The following is a 23142-nucleotide window of genomic DNA, read 5'->3' as shown; positions in this document are numbered from 1 at the left end:
CCAAGCCGTGTCTGCAACCTACACCACAGCTCACGGCAACGCCGAATCCTTAACCCACTGAGCAAGGCCAGGGATCAAACCTGCAGCCTCATCGGATTCATTGACCACTGAGCCACGAGGGGAACTCCATCTTTTTGCTCTGTTTACTGTAAGATTTCTCCCAGCTTTATCTTTTAAACCTTTCTATGGAATTTAAAAAATACATACTTTGTACTATATATTTTATGTTTTTATATTTTCTGCTATTACGTTTGATTTTTAAAAATTTGGTCTCTTTCTCTTTACATGTTTTTTGTTTTTTTGTGTTTTTTTGCTTTTTAGGGCCACACCCATGGCAATATAGAGGTTCCCAGGATAGGGGTCGAATCCGAGCTACAGCTGCCAGCCTGCTCCACAGCCGCAGCAACTTGGTAATCTGAGCCAAGCCTGCAGCCTACACCACAGCTCACGGCAACACCGGATCCTTAACCCACCGAGCGAGGCCAGGGATCGAACCTGCATGGTTTCTGGTTGGATTTGTTTCCAATGCGCCACGACGGGAGCTCCTGTTTGTTTTTTATTTATCAGTTTTCTATCTGTCTTTCATTGTATCCTATGCTCTGGCTCCTGCCCTTAGCATTCTCATGAATCACTTGCCCGTGTTTATTATGGAAGGACAGTTGATTTATCAACACAGTGATTCACAATTTTGAAAGATTCTACTCCATTTATAGTTACTCTAAAGTGTTGGCTGTGTTCCTTAGGTGAACAGTACATGGTCACAGTCTGTTTTATATACAGGACTCTGTGCCTCTTAATCCCTCCCCGTCTGGTCCCTGCTCTTTTCCTCTCCCCACTGCTCACCACTAGTTTGTTCTCTGTATGTCTGCGAGTATTTCTTGTTACATTCACTAGTTTGTTGTATTTTTTAGATTCCACATATAAGTGATATCATATAGTACTTGCCCCACTAATTTCACTAAGCATAATATTCTCTAGGTCCATCCATGTTGCTCCGAATGGCAGTATTCATTCTTTTTTGTGGCCGAGTAACCATCCATCGTGTATATACACCACATCTTCTTTATCCACTCACCTGTTGATGGGCACTTGTGCTGCTTCCCTGTCTTGGCTACTGTAAATGACGCAGCTAAGAGCGCTAGGGGGCCACATATTTTTCAAAATAGTGTTCTTGGTTTCTTGGATACATGCCCAAGAGTGGAATTGCTGGATCCCTAATTATTGGAGAAGTGCAAGTCAAAATCACAGTGAGGTACTGCCTCCTACCTGTCAGAATGCCCAGCATCAAAAAATCCACAGATAATAGGAGCTCCCTTGTGGCTCAGCAGGTTGAGGATCTGGCATTGTCACTGTAGCCACCTGGGGTCAGAGTTGTGGCACAGATTCAATCCTCCTGGGAACTTCCATATGCCATAGACACAACCCAAAAAAATCAAACCAAGGACCAAGGAGTTCCCGTTGTGGTCACAGTAGAAGTGAATCCAACTAGGTTGGAACCTTGAGGCTGCGGGTTCAGTCCCTGGCCTCGCTCAGTGGGTTAAGGATCTGGCGTTGCCAGGAGCTGTGGTGGAGGGTGCAGATGCAGCTCAGATCTGACGTTGCTGTGGCTCTGGCTTAGGCTGGCAGCTGTAGCTTCAATTAGAGCCCTATCCTGGGAACCTCCATATGCTGCGAGTGCAGCCCTAAAAAGTATAAAAAACAAAAACAAAAACACACCAAAAAAACAAAAAGCCTATAAACAACAAATGTTGGCGAGTAGAGAAGAGGGACCCTGCTGCACTGTTGGTGGGAATGTAGATTGGAGCAGCCACCACAGAAGGCAGTACAGAGGCTCCTTAAAGAACTGGCCCTCTAGTTTTAAGGATACCATCACCCAGGGCTTGCAGCTGCTTCGCAAACATGCATTTGCCCTAGAGCTGATATTTCTTCCTAGAAGAAACCATGCAGAGCCACCTTGTGGTGGAAAAAAGACACACAGCTTTCAGCCTACAACTTGCATCAGATTTCATATGACGTCAGGTGGTGTTGGTGCGTCTGCACACCCTGGTACCCTCGAGTCCTCCCATACAGCTGGGCAGCATTTTTAAATGGTCGGCAAATGTTTACAGCAATCTACACTTGTCCTGCTAACACATTTACCACAGGTAATTAACTTAACTACCTGATAAAAATGTTATTGGCGCTGTAAGGCTCGCTGTTGTCTGAAGAGACTTGCACAGTTATTCTCACTGGGTCCTTGGTTATCTTTATAGACACATAATCAAATCCAGATTTGGTCATTAGTGTGTGATTTGATCAAAGTAAACAGCCACACCGGCTTATGAGGATCCCCGGAGATTTATCATTTGCCTCACTGATGTGGTTTGGATTTTTATACTGTGAAAAATAATAATTAGATGACTCTCCAAGGCTGTTTAAAGCCGTGCAGCCACACTCCCTGAGTCCAATTCGTCAGAGATGAGACAAGGTGTAGAGCATCCACTTGCAGGGGTCAGGGATTCCTGCTACTGGAAGCATCCATCATTTCCTGGGAACCTTTCATCAGGGCAAACACCAGCACACGCTGTGGCCTCGAGACCCAGGGAGCAAACCCCCCGGGGCTGGGGGACAACTTTCAGAATGTTGCCTGAGCTCGGGCTGTCTGCTCCTCTAAGCCCCTGTGTCACCGGCGTCTACAGGACTGTCCTAAGCAGCTTGGCCAATCCACATCAGCTGGGACTGGAGACGCATCTGTGCTTTTCTGCACTAAACCCTCAGCCCTCCAATAAGCCAACACCTCAGAGGTATTCCCCTCTTCAACACTCATTATAAGAGAACTTTTTCTTTTCAGGGCTGAACCCAATGCATATGGAGGTTCCCAGGCTAGGGGTCGAATCAGAGCTTCAGCTGCCAGCCTACACCACAGCCACAGCAATGCCAGCTCCTTAACCCACCGACGAGGCCAGGGATCGAACCCGAGTCCTCACGGATACTAGTCGGGTTCATTACCGCTGAGCCAAGATGGGAACTCCCAAGAGACGTTTTCTTAAGCATGTGGTGACTGATGTGGATTAGCCCGCTGCGCAGAGCATGATGGTCCTGCAGACGCCTCCACTGACGCGGGCCCCTTCTCAGCAGCCGCCCCATGATGGGAGAGGAGGCCTCCTGGGCTGTATTTAGGAAAGCCAAGCCTCAGGACCACAGACCACGGCACCTGCAGAGCCTCAGGAAGGGGTGGACACTTCCAGGCACCCAGGAGCATCCCAAGCCTGGAGTGGGAGAGACTCTGTTACAGGCAGCCACGCTCTTGAAGTCAGCCAAGACAGAAGGCAGTTCAGATTTTTAAAACAAGCTGTTTCCCTGTGTTCTGAGGCTGACCTGGGCTGTGCTTCCTGCTCCTCTACGCTCATCAGTCCCCACCCGGGCCAGCCTGATCTTTGCCCGGCAGACGTGGAGGCGTCTGCCCGGCCTCAGCCCTTGGCCCACGAGGGCCTCTGAGCCTGCTGACTTCCTTCTGAGGCCACCTGGCTGTGCACAGGGGTCAGCTCCTGCTCTGCTCGTCTCATCCTGCTGTCTCCTTGTATCTCAGGTAACAGCCACTTCCCCAGGGAGATGGTAGGTGGCTCGGAGGCAGTGAGCAGCCAGGGTTACAGGGCTCACCTGCTGGTTTAACAGGTGCTGCCCCCCACCCCCGCACACCCCCCCTCCCCGACAAGCGGCTGCTAAGTGCCAGGCACTGCTCTAAGCACGAGGGACATCAATGAAATATATCACTTTCTAGATGTCGACTCCAAAGCTGGTCCAAGGTCACCCAGGAGCCAGGGGGCCGGAGACAAGAATAAAACAGTTTTCCACAATAGAAGGCAGACTCCTCAGGTTTCAATCTTTCTTTCTTTCTCTTTCTCTTTTGTCTTTTCAGGGCCACACCTGTGGCATATGGAGGTTCCCAGGCTAGGGGTCCAGTCGGAGCTACAGCTGCCAGCCTACACCACAGCCACAGCAATGTGGGATCCCTAACCCACTGAGCAAGGCCAGGGATGGAACCCGCGTCCTCATGGATGCTAGTCAGGTTCGCTAACGGCTGAGCCGCAAGGGGAACTCCCCCAGGTTCCAATTTCCTGGGCACCACATTCACAAGTGAAGTACCAGCTCCTAGGGTCCAAGGTCCTCCAGCCTCCAATCCAACGTCTCTCAAAAATACCAGGGAGGGGACTTGGTTAGGAGCGGGTCTTGGGCACGACAAGGCCGTTTCCGGGTGCCCGACAGCGCCTGGCAGGGCTCACCTGCCACAGCGGCGCAGAGGCGGCAGGAAATCAGGAAGGTCGTTTGCGCTGCGATTTCAATTACCCTTAGCAAACACGGTTCGCTTCACAGAGCAAACAGGATCACCCAGTCAACTCACGGGGCGAAAGAGAGAAATTTACCTGTCATTAATGTTTGACTACCTTTCTCAAAAAGTGCAACCTTTAACCCCCAAATCAACTCTCAACCGACGCTGAGGAGGTCTGCCTGCCGGGTCAGTTCCGGGTGCCGGGTCTGTCAGTGGGCCAGAGCTGTTTCGATCGGGAGAAATAAATAAACAGAAAGATAAGCTCTTGAAGGCACACCACGAAGCCGGCCCAGACTTTCCCAGGCAGAGATAACCGGCCACTCGGGCCTGATGCGGATGACCGCGGGCCGTCTGGCCAAGCGCCCCCTTGCCTGGGGCGCAGCTGGGCCTTCGCAGTGACCAGAGGCCGGGGAAGGCCTTCCGCCCGGAAGAGTGTGGCCAGGTGCCCCCTGCAGACACGCTGCGACCGCCTTGGCCCCAGAGGCGCGGCGGTGCCCGGGAGGAGGTCCATGGAGAAAGGAGTTGGCAGGGCCGGCCCGGCTGAGCCAGGAGGACTCCAAGGCTGAGCCCCATCTGCAGGAGGGCACGTTTAGTGTGAGAAGTCCAGGGTCCATAGAGCGTCCCAGACCCGGCCAGGAGGGGGCTTCCGAGACCCCCACACGGCCCGCCTGTGCAGGAGACAAGCAGGGGAACGAGGCCAAGTGCGGACCCACCTCTCCTTTCTCATGTATGAATGACAGGAAGTCGCAGACACTCGCATCTATAGATGACTCATGCCTAATTATTTGTGACCTAACCGTGAGTCATTAGTTAGCCCAATTTCACCAAGTAAAATTAGCGCAGGACTGGATAACTGGGGGCCCTGCTCAGGCCGCCCCCACCCCACCCCCGGGGCCCCCAGCCGCCTGGCTGCAGGACGCTTGGGTCTGGGGGAGGCAAACTTGTGATTTCTGCAGTTTGGGGGAGGAATACCCGAATATCTGTCTTGAGCTGGTCATGCTTTACAACTGCAGCTTCTCCTGCCTTTAGGTTAGAGCTGACCGTGGATTTAGCTTTGCTGCAGTTCACTTGGGTAGCTGTGGGCTGTCCGAGGAGCCCTGCAGTGTGTAGGGGTGAGTTAGCATCTGCCTATACTTGTCCAGTCATTCCACCGACGCACTGAGGTTCAAACGTGAACCCACCATGCCTCCACTGCAAAGTGAAAAGTGTGCAGAATTCTGCCGAATGATCGATCTGAGGAGCTCTTTCTCTCTCTCTCCTGGAAACTGGTCGAAGTAGGCAGGCCATACAGGTTTTAGCTCGTCAAAGTGGGCTGCTGTCTAAAAGTTCCAGAAGCCTGGAATGGCTTCACACCAGTGTACCGTGGTAACGCAGCACATGTCGAGCAACGAGCTCTCAGAGGTTAAAATATGTGTGATGTACTTAAGCATCCATTTATTATAAATTTTACTGAGGCAGAAGATGTGTGACACAATCTGCGAACTTCAAAAAAAATCCAATCCTCTTGATTGTCAGTTCCATCCAGCCAGTTGATTCGCACAGAACGCTTTCAGCTGATTCTCGTTGAAGTCTTGTTCCCGCGGCCAAACCGTGGTGCAAATGATGAACAACGTGGTTCCCACAAGCTAGTCGATGTTCTCGCTTGAGAGAAACAGAAAAACAACAAAGACTAAATCCAAACTCCAGTTATCTATCAATGATGTGTTCGAATCCTTTGCTCGTCAGACAATTATTTTCATGTGCTGGAAGGAGAGGGGTTGGTGTTGCAGCTACTCACAACGTAACAGCGCCTCACATAATGCGCGTGTTAAGTTTAATCTGCAGGGCTAACATTTCCTGTCACTTTCTCACGTCTAGACGATCCACAAACAATAAACCGAGCCCTTATTTATAATCAGGCCCTGACTGATTCGACAAGAAATCAAGCATGTAGGCAATTTCTATGGTGCACCCAGCCCCCCGAAGGCCGATGTCCACCCAGGGACATGACATCACTGGACATGGGGTTGGGAAGAGATGCCCGATAATGCACCCCGTGTAGAGCCCCCTCAAGAACCCAAATAACCGCAAGAACAGAGATAACAGTCAACATGCAGTCAAAAAAAATAGTAAGTGACCATTTCTGAGTTTTACCACTTTCGTTTTTTACATGATTTATGATTAATGATGGCATGTCTAATAACTGACTTGGAAGGTTCCTGAAGATGCCCATACCAGCTGGCCTGGCACACCTTTGCGCACGTTCCAGTGCAGGAAGCTGTGATTTAGGAAAGGCTGTTCTTCTTCCAGACACAGTGTTTCCCATTCCATCCTCCCTCAGCTTATAATCTGGCCACGTCTATGCCTGGCCCGCCCCCGTTAGTGTCACCCCCCTTTAGCAAAGCCATGGGCCCTGGGCCCACCCCGGGACTAAGCTGAGGCTGCACAGCCTGTCTACAGGGCACCAAGAGACAGGTCTGCACTGGCGGCCCCAACAGAAGCACAGCCCCGCCATAAAGAGGAAATGCTAGAAGCAGTTTGAGAATTAGGAAGCCAGTGCCAGCCAGTGACAGAAAGCCGAGTGCAGCCATAAAAATATCTGCCCCGGGTTATACCTTGAGAAGCAAGGTGTTGGCTTTTAAAACTGTTCAACTTTCTCTTCCTTAAAAACTTAACCAAAAATGTTAACCGCAGGCAGATCATAAAACTCAAATTCCAATATCAAAGGGCACGTCCCAGGATACGTATGTACGACATCTACGTCTTGCGATGTTTCATCAAGGAACTAAAAAAAAATATACCTTTTCACCCTGCAGTTGCATGAGTCCTTTTATTGGTCAAGTGTGGAAATTTTCAAGGTTTTCTTTTATTTAGAGTACATAATTTTTTTTTTTTTCTTTTTAGGGCTGCATCCATGGCATATAGAAGTTCCCAGGCCAGGGGTTGAATCAGAGCTGCAGCTGCCAGTCTACCCCACAGCCACGGCAATGCAAAATCCAAACCACATCTGCAACCTACACCACAGCTCAGGGCCGTGCCAGATCCTTATCCTACTGAGCGAGGCTGGGGATCAAACCCACATCCTCACAGATACTAGTCAGATTCGTTTCCACTGATCCACAGCGGGATCTCTGGGGTATCTAATTCTTTTTTTTTTTTTTTTTTTTTGTCTTTTTGTCTTTTCTAGGGCCGGAGGTCCCCAGGCTAGAGGTCTAATTGGAGCTGTAGCTGTTGGCCTACGCCAAAATCACAGCAACTCTGGATACGAGCCACATCTACAACCTACACCACAGCTCACAGCAACACCAGGTCCTTAACCCACTGAGCAAGGCCAGGGATCAAACCCGAAACCTCATGGTTCCTAGTCGATTCCTTAACCACCAAGCCATGATGGGAACTCCAGGAGTACCTAATTCTTAATGACAATAGGCCTTAACGTTTTTCAAAAAGGGCTCATTCATTTCAAAATACAACCAGACAAAAACATTTTCTCCATCTTCCACTCCCACTTCTTTTGCTGAAATGAGCTGGGGCCCTGCAGAGAAGGGACGGCCGTTTCCCTGCCCCGCTTCCATGCGGACACTTCCGGACCTGCTCCCAATCTCTGTTCCCACGTGCTCTTCCAGTGAGGAAGTCCCAGAGACTGAAACTATTCTCTTCTTAAAAGAACCCTCACCTGTGATCTTCTTGGGAAAACAAGAAAATCATTCATTTGGAAGCCATCCTGGAGCTTTGAACACTCAAGTCTGCTCTTTGCAAGAGACTAGAGGAAAGGTACAGTTAGATAAGTACCTTCTATTCGTGGCAGCTCTAAGTAATGGCGTGAACAGAAAAACTGAACAATCCTCCTTGACCTCAGAAGCCTGGAAAAGCAGGCAGCCTCATGAGCTCCTTTCACGTAGTCAGGGGAAACGCCCACCTCGAGATGCCGCAATCTGGTTTCCAAGAGCAACTGGAGAGATAAGGATGCAGGCGGCACTGGGTGAAACACAACTGTCACCCACAGTTTGAACAACTTGAATGCTAACAGCGTTTACGTACATTCAAATGGACTCTTTTCTTTGTGCCCAGATGGCGTATTGACATCACTGCTTAAATGAAAGGTCGTTTGATGACAAATGCGCTTCTTTAGTTTTTGGAGGAGGGAGCATTTCTTGTTGGGCTTAAGTGATGAAGTTTAAATGCCCCTCCCCTTTCTTTCTCTTAAATTGAGCTCTCAGCTCATCTCACGTTGTGAGGGTCAGGTTGCAGGAGTGATCCACAGAGTGCCTGGTTTTTGCAGCTTGCCTCACCTCCCGGGGCACCCAGACCACCCCGTCAGAGATCTGCTCCCTCCGTGCCTCCACCTGCACGCCTGTTTGATGGGTATCCTAACACACCAGGGGCTTCCCTCCTGTCCTCGGGGGCCGGGGGGAGGATTCCTAGGCCCAGTAAGACACACTGTGTGCACACGCTTTATCTGGAACCTACTGCTGCTCCACCCTGTCTCCCATTTCCCCCAGCCCCCGCCCAACGGGCTGGGGTTCCACAACTAGTTGAGCTGGCCATCTGAACCACAGACTCTTTTGTGAGCTTATGCAGGTGTCCATGTTGGACCACAGTCAGAATATCTGTCTTTATTCATTTTGCTTTTTAGGGCCTCACCCACGCATATGGAGGTTCCCAAGCTAGGGGTCCAATCAGAGCTACAGCTGCCAGCCTACACCACGGCCACAGCAACGCCAGATCCTTAACCCACTGAGCAAGGCCAGGGATCGAACCAGCAGCCTCATGGTTCCTAGCCAGATTCGTTTCCACTGTGCCACCACGGGAACTCCCAGAATATCTGTCTTTAAACACCAGAAGTCCAAGTTCCCTGATGAGGCTGGTGGACTGGGGTGGGGTGGGGGTGGTGAAGCTGCACCTCCTTCTCAGAACGAGGAACGAGTAACATTCTATAAGCAGCACCTGGGCCGGGAGTGGGGACTCGCCATGAGTCCCAGAAGATCATTCATTCACAAGAAATTGGTGACTGAACAATACTTAACCCAAAGCAGAAAACAATCCTTTGATATACGCCCAGAATAACTACAGACAAATAGCCAAAGTAATTGGAATAAAATTCTCATTGAAATATTTCCATTCAAATTTGGGCCAGATTTCACTTCTGAAAATAAAATTGTATATTATGGGAAAGAACAGCTTGAATAAAAACGTAGGGGAAAAACTTTTTTTTTTTTTTTTTTTGGTCTGTCTTTTCTAGGACCGCACCTGCGGCACATGGAGGTTCCCAGGCTAGGGGTTGAATTGGAGCTGTAGCCACCGGCCTACGCCAGAGCCACAGCAACGAGGGATCTGAGCCACACCTGCGACCTACGCCACAGCTGACGGCAATGCCGGATCCTTAACCCACTGAGCGAGGCCAGGGATCAGACCCACAACCTCATGGTTCCTAGTCAGACTCATTAACCACTGAGTCATGACGGGAACTTGGAAAAAACTTTAACAGAAACTGGAAATATTGTTCTTCTGCCCAATCCAGAAATCTGGGAAATTTAGATAAAACATACGTACAGGACCAGGAATGGAGAGCCCCGAGGACATTTGCGATAGGTTGTGATAAACAGGATTGTGATTTCTGGTCACCATTCTCAAAGACAGTCACCCAGACTATAGGGACCACCATGCAACAAAAACGGACACTGAATGAATATTTAGTAAAGAAACACGTTTGGTGCTAACGATAAAACCGAGTGTGAGTGCTTCGCACGTGTGGATCCGCACGGTAGGTACCGACGGGTCTGCACCAGCCCTGAGACCACGGGCCTAAGAGCCAAAGAAACATAACCCTTCACACCAGTGTGTTTACAACATGCAACCAGGGCTGTCGCATCTCTTCACATGTGAGCACGTGTCACATCTTGTGCCTTTAGAAAGCGCAACCCCACAGCCCCCGCTGTAGCTCAGAGGTAACGAACCCAACGAGCGTCCACGATCACTGGCCTCACTCCGTGGGTTAAGGATCCGGCGCTGCCACGAGCTGCGGTGTTGGTTGCAGACACAGCCTGGATGCGGCGTTGCTGGGGCTGTGGTGTAGGCCGGCAGCTGCAGCTCTGATTTGACCCCTAGCTTGGGAACTTCCATATGCTGCACCCACAGCCCTTAAAAAAAAAAAAAAAAAAACTCATATATTTGAACTTTACCAAAAAACTGTAAGACACTGTGTTATTCCAGTTTATAGAGAAATAAATTAGAATATGAACTTTTTTTTTTTTTTTTTTTGTCTTTTGTCTTTTGTTGTTGTTATCTCTTGGGCCACTTCCGCGGCATATGGAGGTTCCCAGGCTAGGGGTTGAATCGGAGCTGTAGCCACCGGCCTACGCCAGAGCCACAGCAATGCGGGATCCGAGCCGCGTCTGCAACCTGCACCACAGCTCACGGCAACGCCGGATCGTTAACCCACTGAGCAAGGGCAGGGACCAAACCTGCAACCTCATGGTTCCTAGTCGGATTCGTTAACCACTGTGCCACGACGGGAACTCCAGAATATGAACTTTTTTAAGTGTTGAATGAATATAAGAGAAATGATTTGCCTGGAGTTACACAATTCTGTGGCTGAGATGAAAAGAGAGCTCAAGTGTCTAGGCACCCAGTTCACGGACCTGCCCACTCTGGCTTCTGCAGAACTGGGGAGAGGCCTCAAAAGCACTCTTCTGAGACCATGCAATTGGGGGGGAGGGGGGCTGAAAGAACTGTGGGTCTCTGACTCCCTTCTGACCACTCCTCATCCTTTGTCTGCTGTCCTGGGATTCTGAGATTTTATCTGAGGCAGCTCTTTGGCTTCGCCTAAGTCCTTGATAAGGGAACTTGATAAGGGAGGCCACAGACACGTGTTTCTGCAGGGAGATGACATTGATAACTGTAGGTGAAATGGAGAAGAATTGTATCTGACGATTGAGAATTATTAGCAAATGCTTGTGCATACACACACAGCATCAAGAAGGTGACAGGGGAGCTCCCGTTCTGGCTCAGCAGGTTAAGAACCCGACTAGAATCCATGAGGATGTGGGTTCCATCCCTGGCCTTGCTCCATAGGTTAAGTATCCAGCGTTGCTGTAGCTGTAGTGTACGCTGGCAGCTGCAGCTCTGATCTGATCCCTAGCCTGGGAACCTTCATATGCTGCGGGGGGTGCCCTAAAAAGCAAAGCAAAACAAAGGAATGGTGACAGGATACAGATGGCCAAAAGATGCTCAACATCACTAATTAGAGAAATGCAAATCGAAACAATGATGCACCACCTCCCACCAATCAGAATGGCCATCACCGACAAGTTTACAAATAACAAATGCTGGAGAGGGTGTGGAGAAAGGGGTGCCCTCCTGCACTGCTGGTGGGAACGTAAACTGGTACAACCACCATGGAGAACAGTTGCGAGGTTCCTTAAAAAACTAAAAATAGAGCTATCATATGATCCTGGAATCCCACTCCTGGGCATATATCCAGAGAGAAAACCATAATTCAAAAAATACCCCAATGTTCACTGAAAGTGTACCCCAATGTTCACTGCAGCACTACTGACAACAGCCAAGACATGGAAACAACCTAAATGTCCATCCACAGATGAATGGAGGAAGACGATGCGGTGTTTGTATTCAATGGAATATTAGCCATAAAAAAGAATGAAATAATGCCATTTTCAGCAATATAGATTGACTTGGAAATTATCATACTAAGTGAAGTAAGTCAGACAGAGAAAGATAAATATATGATATCGCTTATATGTGGAATCTAAAAAAATTATGCAAATGAACTACTATACAAGACAGAAACAGACCCATAGACAAAGAAAACAAACCTATGTTTACCAAATGTGAAGAGAGAGGTAAATTAGGAGTTTGGGATTAACATAAACACGCTGCTATACACAAAATAGATAATTAGCAAGGACCAACTGTATAGCACAGGGAACTATGCTCAGTATTTTGTAATAACCTATAAGGGAAAAGAATCTGAAAAAATTAGATGTATATGTATGTATAACTGAATCACTTTGCTGTACACCTGAAACACAATGTAAATCGACTACAGTTCAATTGAAACAAAGAAAGAAAGAAAGGATGGAGACAGGAGCAGCATGAAAAGAGAGAACAGGGAGGACGAGGCGCTCAGAGGATGAGACGCTTGGAGGGCAAGAAGGAGCAAGAGGAGGAGAGATGAAGAGACGCAAACATCACTCGCTGGTTTCCAGACACAGAAAGAGTGTAAGTCTGATAACGATTCTTTCATTAAAGATATTTATTCTAACACATTCCTTTATGGGGGGGTGGGAAGTTCTTGGCATGTTCACAGTATGACGAAGTTCTCAGACCAGGGACTGAACCTGAGCCACAGCAGCAACCAGAGCTGAAGCGGTGACACAACACTAGGTCCTTAACCCCTGAGCCACTAGGGAACTCCTATAATACATTCTATATATTTTTTTAATTTTACAAAATTATTGATTAAAGTATAGTTGATTTACCGTGTTGTGCCAATTTCTGCTGTACAGCAAAGCGACCCAGTCAGATATATAGATATATACACATACACACACGTTCCCTTTCTTATATTATCTTCCCATCATGTTCTACCCCAAGAGACAGGATATAGTTTCCTGTGATCGACAGTAGGAGCTCACTGCTTTCCCATTCTGAATGTAACAGTTTGCATCCACCAACCCCTAACTCCCAGCCATCAAACTTTTTTGTTTGTTTGTTTGGTCTTTTGGTCTTTTTAGGGCCACACTCGCGGCATATGGAGGTTTCCAGGCTAGGGGTCCAGTTGGAGCTGTAGCCACTGGCCTACACCACAGCCACAGCCATGCGGGATCCAAGTCACACCTGCAACCTACACCACAGCTCACAGCAACGCCAGATCCTTAAGCAGTTGAGCAAGGCCAGGGATCGAACCTGCGTCCTCATGCATGCGAGTCGGCTTGGCTAACCGCTGAGCCACGATGGGAACTCCTAAACATTTTTTAAATTATGGTAAAATACGAATAACATAATTTACCATCGTAATCATTTTAGTCTGTATAGATCACTCGTGATGAGTATTTGCAGATTGTTATGCAAACTTCATCACTATTCACCCTCAGAACTCTTTTCATTCCGCAAAACTGAAACCTCATAGACATTAAACAACAGCTCCCCGTCCCCATCCCGCACCTGCCCCTGGCAGCCTCAGTTCTGCTTTCCGTCTCTGTGGGTCTGACTCACTTTACACCCCTCGCGTAGGTGAAATCATACAATATTTGCTCCTTTGTGACTGATTTATCTCACTGATCAAAGTGTGCCCAGTGTCCATCCACGTTGCAGCCTGGGTCAGAATTCCCTTTGAAGGCTGAATAATAAATAGTCCATTGTACAGACCACATCTTATGTATCCGTGCATCTGTCGATGCACACTTGGGCTGCCTCCAGCTCTTGGCCACTAAGAACAAAGCTGCCATGAACACGGGTGTAGACAGCTGCTCAAGCTCCCGTTTCCAATCCTTCTGCATAAACACACTCAGAAGTGCACTTGCTGGATCGTATGGTAATTCTGTATGCAAAAATGTTTTAGCTGTGGCTAAAAAATTACACACGACATAGAATGTATCATCTTAACAACTGTCTAAGTATATCCTTCAAAGGTTTTACTCCATTTTGTCCTTTTGGAGGAAACTGCTACACCGTTTCCCAAGGTCTCTAGTACACTTAACTTTCATCACAGCACATGAGATGATAAAAAGGAAGCTCTTACAAGAGCAGATTTAAATTCAATATATATTAACTAACAACAACAACAGCAATGACAAAACTAGTAATAACGATGCAACTTGGTGACAACTTACGGGGGACTTGCTATTGCGGCTGCCGTGCCCTAAGGATGATGTTAAACCCTACAGGTCACTCTTGGCCTTCACCACGCCTGTGACTTCCCTGGAGAGACAGCGGGTGCAGAAGTGTGGGCAGAGGGGGGCTGGAGCAGGGGCAGGGTGGGCCCGAGCCTGTGGGAGGCCTCTCCTCTCAGCCCCTGGCACAGCCATGTCATGGTGATGCCCCATCAGCCAGGGCATCACAAACTCTACAGATCCGGACGCATCACCCGCCAAAGAGCTGCCTGTTGAACGTTTACCAGCAAACCACTGAGGATGCCTCGCTGAGGTGAGAGCCCAGAAATGAGCATTTTTAGATGGAGGGTGCCAAGGACATTCCCAGAGGAGAAGACACTGGGCCTCGCACTTCTGTGATATTTGTATTCGAAACATCTCCTCGTGGCTCTGCTCTCTTTGGTCGTTTTCCTGTCCATCAGGGATTTGTTTCTTGGCTCCAGGTTTTGAAGGAGAAACGGCAGTGGAGCAGGTCTCTAAGACACCCAGCATCCTCCACACATCTCTCTGAAATCACGCCGGAAGCACACAGGAGCACCGTGATGATCTGACGTGAGTTCAACTCCCAACGGAGAGACTTGCTTTTGTCTTTTGTTTTTTTTTTTTTTTCCTTTTTAAGGGCCACACCTGAGGCATAGGGAGGTTCCCAGGCTAGGGGTAGAATTGGAGCTGCAGCTGCTGGCCTACACCACAGCCATCGCAACGTGGGATCCGAGCCACGTCTGTGACCTACACCACAGCTCACAGCAACTCTGGATCCTTAACCCAGTGAGAGAGACCAGGAATCAAACCTGCGTCCTCATGGATCCTAGTCAGATTCATTTCCACTGCACCAGGAGAGGAACTCCCAAGCAGACAGTTTTTAAAGAGAGAGGAGCACAGCGAGAATGGATAAAAATGCAGCATCACAGCCTGAAAAATTTTCCAATCCTGGACATTTTCCTGTTCAGCTTAACCTAAAGTATCAAAATCACAAAAACCCATCTTGTCCTTCAGAGATTATCAGATTTATCAATTTGCATTGAAAGAAAAGAAGTTTCGGGAGTTCCCTTCGTGGCGCAATGGTTAATGAATCCGACTAGGAACCGTGGGGTTGCGGGTTCAATCCCTGCCCTTGCTCAGTGGGTTAACGATCCGGCATTGCCGTGAGCTGTGGTGTAGGTTGCAGACGCGGCTCGGATCCCGTGTTGCTGTGGCTCTGGCGTAGGCCAGTGGCTACAGCTCCGATTCGACCCCTAGCCTGGGAACCTCCATATGCCGCGGGAGCAGCCCTAGAAATAGCAAAAAGACCAAAAAAAAAAAAAAAGGAATTATATTGCACTTGATGGAGGATAGTATGAAAAAAAGCATGTATATATATGTATGACTGGGTCACTTTGCTGTGCAGCGGAAGTTGGCATGACATGGTAAATCAACTGACGTTAATAAAAAATAGAATACATTGTGCAACACGGGGAAGATAGCCAATATTTTACATACACTCCATAAATGGAGTATAACCTATAAAAATTGTGAATCACTATATTGTACACCTGTAATTTATGCAATACTCTACACCAACTGTATGCCAATAAAAAGTAAAATTTAAAAAAAAGCTTCTTCCAAACCATGTGGCTGTAAAGATCAAATGAGTTGACTGTACAGCAAAAAGCTTTGTAAAGTGCTATACAAAATCAGAAATACAGACTAAAATGTGTTTAAAAACTTTACACGAAAGTCCACGTTCTCTGTTCATTTCGTCGTCTTTTTGTTATAAGGACATAAATTGCCTTTAAAACAATTACTGAGCCACTAAATATTTATGAAAGACATCTGTTGTCTAAACCAGACACTGTCGATTCTTGCATGTGCACGATCAGTCTTAAATACAAACGCAAAGAAATCCCAGTTCCGTCCGTCAGACAGAGGAGGAAGGTACGCTTTGTGCATATCCTCTGACAGAGGATTTCTAGCCAGCTGAAGCATCCGGTGAGATTACTAAAACTACCTATATTTGACTTTGGCACCTTTTTAAAAGTCAAAAGAGGCATTTCCAGGGAGCCGTAAAAAGTCATGACATATGCAGAACAATTGAAGCTCCTGGGCATCTGGGGAAGGAAACACATCTGTCTTCTGTCTATTCCTTCCCTAACTGTCTCCCTGAATCAACTTTTATGGGGGTGGGGGAGGTAGGAGGGTGTCATAAATATTCCTTCCATTGGCATCCGGGGGTTCACAACACCCGTGATGACAAACACGAGATGCTGCTTTCAGGAGAGAGGTGCACTCGAGTAAGCAGAGATCTTTGTGACAGTGGCCTCCATGTGGGCCACAGGCCAGCTAATCACATTACCATGAGCGCCAAGAGGGGCCCACAGACAGTGAAATAAAAAGGAGGGGAAAAGCACGACTAATCTCGTTAAAAGGAAAGCTAAGAGGGACGCTGCTTTTCCAGAGCGGCTGCAAACGCCCCGTTTTCCCAGGGCCGGGTCACCTGTGTAGCCTGGGCACTGGGCTGGGTCAGGAGCTTTGTTCAGTCCCCAGAAGCTCACTGAACCCTTGCCTTCAGAGGGCTCTTCTTAAGAAAAAACAGACCTTACCCCTCCCCACAAAAGCCTGCCGGAGACACTGCTTTCCTTCAACCTTCAATTCTCAGTTTACTCTTCCCCAGGTTGCCTGCGAGGACTACGTCGTCCAAAGACTTGAACAAACAGTCCAGCTCTGCACGTCTTCTGAAACTTGAGGAAAGGAGAACTTCCATGAAATCAGAGGAAATCCACCAGATCACTAATCTCAAAGTGTGGTCTACAGATCCGGGGGGGGGGGGGGCGGGCTGAGCCCCCTTTTAAGGACATATCTGGGAAGGGCTGGGCTTTCTTCTATGCCTCACCCCAACCAAGAGATTACAACAGACAGAAGCACACATGGGAACCTGGCTGAACTAGAAAGTAAGACATTAAAGAGATTTGCAAAAAAGGAAAGCAATGATACCCTTCTCACTGTTTTGTTGTTTCTTTAAACATAATTATTTTTAATAAAGTATTTATGCTAACATGTAAAGGATTTATTACTGTTTTTATTTTTATTTTGCTTTTTAGGACTGCACCCGCGGCACATGGAGGTTCCCAGGCTAGGGGTCCAATGGGAGCTATGGTTGCCGGTCCACGCCACAGCCACAGCCACATCAGATCTGAGCCTCGTCTGCCACCTACACCACAGCTCAGAGCAACGCCGGATCCTTAACTCACTGAGCGAGGCCAGGGATAGAACCCGAAACCTCATGGTTCCTAGTCAGATTCATTTCCGCTGCACCATGACAGGAACCCCTTATTACTGTTTTTAAGTGAATTAATAAAATGCTTGTTGAATTCCTGGGCCTTTGTTTCAAATACAGTAAATATGGATGGATATAACCCACACAAACAAAAACTCTGGGGCCTCAATAACTTTCAGGAATGTAAAGAGATCCTGAGATCAAAAAGTGTCGGAACTGCTGCTCTCGGAAGACAGGAAAATCCTTAACTGTAAACACTGCTCATTTCTCTAACCCTTCATTTGGAAGGCCGCAGGCTGACTTGTTTGGACAATAATATTGATTGTCCTCAAACTGTTCATGAAAGCCTCTAAGGCCAAAGCCTTAATTAGCCTTTGATGGAAGACCCGTGGCGGACAAAGACTGCAGAACCGCAGACGGCCCCTGGGTCCAGGGACGTGGCAGAGACGCAAGATAGTCACTCACCCGAGATGAGTCGCTGGAGCTTCACCCGCGCGGTGCTGTGGATCAGCATCTGCTCCTTTTCCCTGCTGAGGGGTGTTTCACGGGGGGACGGGCTCCCATTGGTGCTCTCTTCACTTGCTGAAGGTCATCGAAGTTGGTGGCAATTTGGGGCTGTTACAAATAAACACGGGTGTACAGGTTTTTGTGTGAATGGCAAGTCTTTACTGCTCGGGGATAAATGTCCAGGAGTACAGTTGCTGGCTCGTGTGGTACATTTATGCTTAGTTTTTTGTGGTTGTTTTCCCCCCTTTAGGGCTGCAGATTCCCAGACTAGGGGTTGAATCAGCTACAGCACAGGCCTAACTACAGCCACAGCCACAGCCACGCAGGATCCAAGCTGCGTCTATGACCTACACCCAGCTCACGGCAATGCCAGATGCTCAACCCACTGAGCAGGACCAGGGATGGAACCCACATCCTCACGGATACTAATCAGATTTGTTTCCACTGAGACATGACAGGCACTCCCTTTAATTTTTTTTTTTTTTAAGTACCTGTCAGACTGTTTCCAGAGTGGTGGTACAACTTTATGTTCCCACCAGCAATGTATATGTGTGATCCAGTTTCTCTGCAACTTTGTTGGCACCGGTGTTGGCACTGCTTCTTATTGTTGCCATCCTGGGAAATGCGGGGTGTGGTCTTGTAGTCTTAATTTTCGTTTCCCTAATGGCTAATAATGGGAACACATTTTCATGGGCTTACTTCCATCTGCATACCTTCTCCAGGAACTGTCTTTTGCCCGTATTTTAATTGAATCGTTTGCTTTTTTGCTTTTTTTTCATGCTGAGGTTAGGAGTTCTCTATATATTCTACATAGTAGTCTTTTCTTGGATATTTGGTAAATATCTTCTCCTGGCCTGTAACTCGTCTTTTCATCTGCTTCACAGGGTCTTTCACTGAACGAAAGTTTTAAATTTTGAAGTCAAATTTATCACTCTGTCCTTTTATGGATCATGCTTTGGGTGTCAAGTTTAAGAACTTTTCCTAGTCCTAGCTCCTGAAGATTTTCTCCCACGGTTCTTCTAAAAGTTTCAGTTTTACTTTTTTTTTTTCTTTTTTTTTGGCCGCCCCACGGCATATGGAGTTCCTGGGCCAGGAATAAGATCTGAGCCGCAGTTCCAAACCAAGCCAAAGCTGCAGCAACACTGGATCCTCAACCCACTGTACAGGGTTGGGGATCAAACCTGCGTCCCAGCACTCCCAAGATGCCGCCAATCCCACTGCTCCACAGCGGGACCTCTTTCTATTTCATACCTGAGTCCATTATCCATTTCACTTTTGTTTAAGGCGTGCGAATCAGGTCAAGGTCTCTTTTTTTGGCCTGTGAATGTGTAATTGCTCCATATTTCAAAAAGACTATCCTTCCTCCATTAAATTATTTTTATGCCTTTATCAAAAATTAGTTATTTGGGAGTTCCCATCATGGCTCAGTGGAAATGAATCTCACTAGTATCCATGAGGATGCAGGTTCGATCCCTGGCCTCGCTCAGTGGGTTAAGGAGCATTGTGGTGAGCTGTGGTGTAGGTCGCAGAAGAACCTTGAATCTGGCATTGCTGTGGCGTGGGCCAACAGCTATAGCTCCGATTCGATCCCTAGCCTGGGAACTTCCATGTGCCCCTGGTGCAGCCCTAAAAAAAAAGAAAAGAAAAAAAAATTAGTTGACTGTATTGGTATACATCCAATACACTGGGCTCCCTATTTTATTCCACTGATCGACAGACGTATCCCGCCACCGAGCTCACAGTCGTGATGATTTTAACTACGTAGTAAGTCTTAAAGTCAGGAAGACTGCAGTGGGTCACATTTTGAATATTTATCTACTTCGGCTGAGCAGTTAGTCCTCATTTATTATAAATGTATTAGATAAAGCATCTGCATTTTCTTGATACCTTGTCTATTACCATAATTTAAGTTTTTGATTGAAATTCACCCTCTTCTGCAGGTGCTGCCACTTTCTTTGTGCAGGTTAATTTCCTGCTCTGAATCACAGTTTCCTCACCTGTGACATGGGGGCAAAGAGTCCGCCCTTTGGAGTTTGGACCTGCTTTGCAGGAAGTAGCTGATGAGATTGCATGAGGTTGTACATGAAAGCGACGAGCACGGTACCAGGCGTGCAATAAGGATCAGGGGCTCCCTCCTTTCTCTTTGCTCAGAGTGATTCTGCTACTTACGGTGATAATATGGGGAATTGTCATTGCATTTCTGCAGGTGGCTCTCCCTTCTCAAACCCAGAGCCACCTGGAGCACTACATAGCGCTAACAATCCCTAATGTATTAATATGCATGTACTCCCTTAACCAACGTTAAAATCTAGAAAGGCATCCTATGCTAGTTTCTGACTGGCTGATAGCTATGATAATCTTTTCCTAGAAAGGGCTCTGCTGGCTGCTGACCACACGGCAAATCCTTAAGGCCCCCAGAGCCTGCACTTGCCATAATAGTCAAGACACTTCTCCTCGTTACTCAAAACCATCTCCTCTTCCTTACCCTACACACACACAGAGTGGAAAAGAGGAGTGTGGAGTTCCCGTTGTGGCACAGTGGAAACCAATCCGACTAGAAACCATGAGGTTGCAGGTTCCATCCCTGGCCTCAGTCAGTGGGTTAAGGATCTGGTGCTGCTGCAAGCTGTGGTACAGGCTTGGATTCCGTGTTGCTGTGGCTGTGGTGTAGGCCAGCAGCTACAGCTCTGATTAGACCCCCTAGCCTGGGAACCTCCATATGCTGCAGGCACAGCCCTAAAAAAAAAAAGACCAAAAAAAAAAAGTATTATTCTAAATACCAAAAAAAAAAATATATATATATATATATATAGATATCTATATATCTATAGATATATATACATGGGGTTTGCTGGTTTTTAAACCTTCTCAATCTCCCCCTGTGAGCTACTATTTTGTCCATTTTATGTTTTCTCTTTACAAATTTCCCTTATGGACTCAAGATGTGCATTTCCGAACTGTTAATTCAGGAAAAAGCACTGCTGTTGACATATTTAGATGTTTAATCCCCTTATATATCTCTAGTTGTTTCTCCAACATTCTTTTTTTTTTTTCTTCTTAGGGCTGCACCCACAGCATGTGGAGGTTGCCAAGGCTAAGGGTCAAATTGGAGCTGCAGCTGCTGGCCTACAGCCACAGCAACGCCAGATCCAAGCCGTGTCTTCGACCCACACCACAGCTCAAAGCAAAGCCAGACCCTTAACCCACCGAGCGAGGCCAGGGATTGAATCCTTGGTCCTCATGGACCCCAGTCAGATTCGTTTCCACTGCGCTGCGATGGGAACGCCTCCAACATTCTTTCCCTAAGTGTGAGTGACACGGCTGAGCAATTTAGTGACATTACAATTATGCCCACAATGGCTGTTTTAGAAGTGATACATACATATATATATACATATCAAATTATACATAAATAAAATAAAACAAATCCTATTTCCATGAATGTTTAAAAGCACTTTAACTTTTTATTTTAACCTTTTACACTGAGAAAGGTAAAACATATCCAGCAAAGAGTGTGTAAATACATGCTCAGTTTAAGAAGTCACTTTAGGTTGCACACTCGCCAATCAGGCTGACAGAACATTCCAGACTCCAGACGTTTCTCTGTCCCTCTGACTTATTTCCGCTCCCCACCAGGATAACCACCGTCCTGCCTTTGACAATGGCCCGGTTCTCTGCAGTCGACCGAAGGGTTTAACATACTCCTATTTGTCACTGCTCCTATTGTTTAACATTTACGGACGCCTCCTTTAGCAACATCCTTTATAAACAAAACGCGTGCGTTCTCATTGGTCTTTTGGCCACACTCCTTTGCAGTGTTCCTCTGTGTTACTGAACGTAGCCACGTGTGATTCGTCTTCACTGCCGTCTGATCATTCAATCCGTCAACACTCAGCTCTGTGTACTGCCGTCTGATCATTCAATCCGTCAACACTCAGCTCTGTGTTTATCCGCTAGCTGTTCCCAGGGCTGCCGTGAACAGTCTTGCTGCAGTTTGTGCTGGTGTCCAGGTGCACATGCATTTCTCTGAAGGACATTTCAGGAGCTCCGTTTCTGGGCTGCGGCATTTGAGTCCATCTTCATCTCAGTCCCTGCAGAACTGTTTTCTTCAAGGAGTTATTTCTACTGATGTTTAACAAGCAATATATGTAGACAGTACCGAATTGTAAGGGAATGAAGGAATGCTGGCTTCCCTCCTCCCTCACCCCGACACCCCAGCTTTTCTGTCTGTATTTTGTCTCTTTCCCAATTTCCTAAGTCTTTATTTATTTATTTTGTGTGTGTGTGTGTTTTGTCGGCATGCAGAAGTTCCCAGGCTGGGGCTCTAATTGGAGCTGTAGCTACAGGCTTACGCCACAGCCACAGCAACACAGGAGCCGAGCCACGTCTGCAACCTACACCACAACAGCAACGCCAGATTCTTAACCCACTGAGCCAGGCCAGGGATCGAAGTGCAACCTCATGGTTCCTAGTTGGATTCATTTCCACTGAGCCACGACAGGAACTCAAGTTTTATAAAAGACTACAGAAAGTGCTAACTTCCGGGAAGCAAGGAGCCCAATCTGCCTGTCCTCAGATAGGAAATCAAGAGGAACTCAAACCGCAACACTGAGGGCTAGTTTTAAACCCTGAACAAAATTCCCCTTGTAAGTGCTGAAGGGTGGAAGGGGCAAAATAGGGAGTCTATAGTCGGTAACCTATAATACTGCTTTATTTCGAAAAACCACATTTCTTAAAAATAAAAGGAGTCCTGTAAAAGGGCCATTTGTGGCATCCTTCTGTTCTGGCCTTTGGGAACACTTAAGAATGTCAAGAACGGCCTGAAGCGGACTCTGAACAACATGCTAGGCTGCCAATTACCACAGAGAACTTTTAAACCCAACTTTTCGGGAACTCATCTGGTGTGTAAATCAGGGCACACCTACCTATATTGAACGCTGAAGTCCCAGAAAAGGATATAGTTCAGTTGCAGGTAAATGTTTAATAGAGAAAAAGATTAGCACATGCGCCTGGCCCTCAGCCAAGTCTGTCCTCGTAGCCACTGAACCTCCTGTCCCCACTTCCGTGCTCTGCAGTGCCCCTTCCGAGAGCAAATTTCCTGATGCAAAGCACTCACTCTCTGCTAACACTCTTCTTTTTAAAGTTTCATATTGCTCTACATTTCTTTTTTTAAATTTTCCTTTATTAATATTTTATAGTAC

The 23142-nt window shown here is 47.3% G+C and overlaps 1 long non-coding RNA gene across 2 annotated transcripts in view; it reads right to left on the bottom strand.

Moving 5' to 3' along the window:
- LOC110255796 overlaps positions 1–23142 on the bottom strand; it is an 88092-nt gene that overhangs the window by 2062 nt on the left and 62888 nt on the right. Inside the window, exons 2-3 of one of the 2 annotated variants that reach the window (XR_002336627.1) lie at positions 17900–18049; positions 5071–5950 (exon numbers count right to left, since the gene is read on the bottom strand). This is a non-coding gene — a long non-coding RNA (uncharacterized LOC110255796). Of the gene's footprint in view, positions 1–5070; positions 5951–17899; positions 18050–23142 lie in introns of those variants that run through there. The other variant, XR_002336626.1, reaches the window with a different exon arrangement.

The sequence above is a fragment of the Sus scrofa genome, chromosome 11 (genome assembly GCF_000003025.6).
Source record: "Sus scrofa isolate TJ Tabasco breed Duroc chromosome 11, Sscrofa11.1, whole genome shotgun sequence".
Taxonomy (NCBI): Eukaryota; Metazoa; Chordata; class Mammalia; order Artiodactyla; family Suidae; genus Sus; species Sus scrofa.
This window is presented reverse-complemented; position numbering and strand designations above follow the sequence as displayed.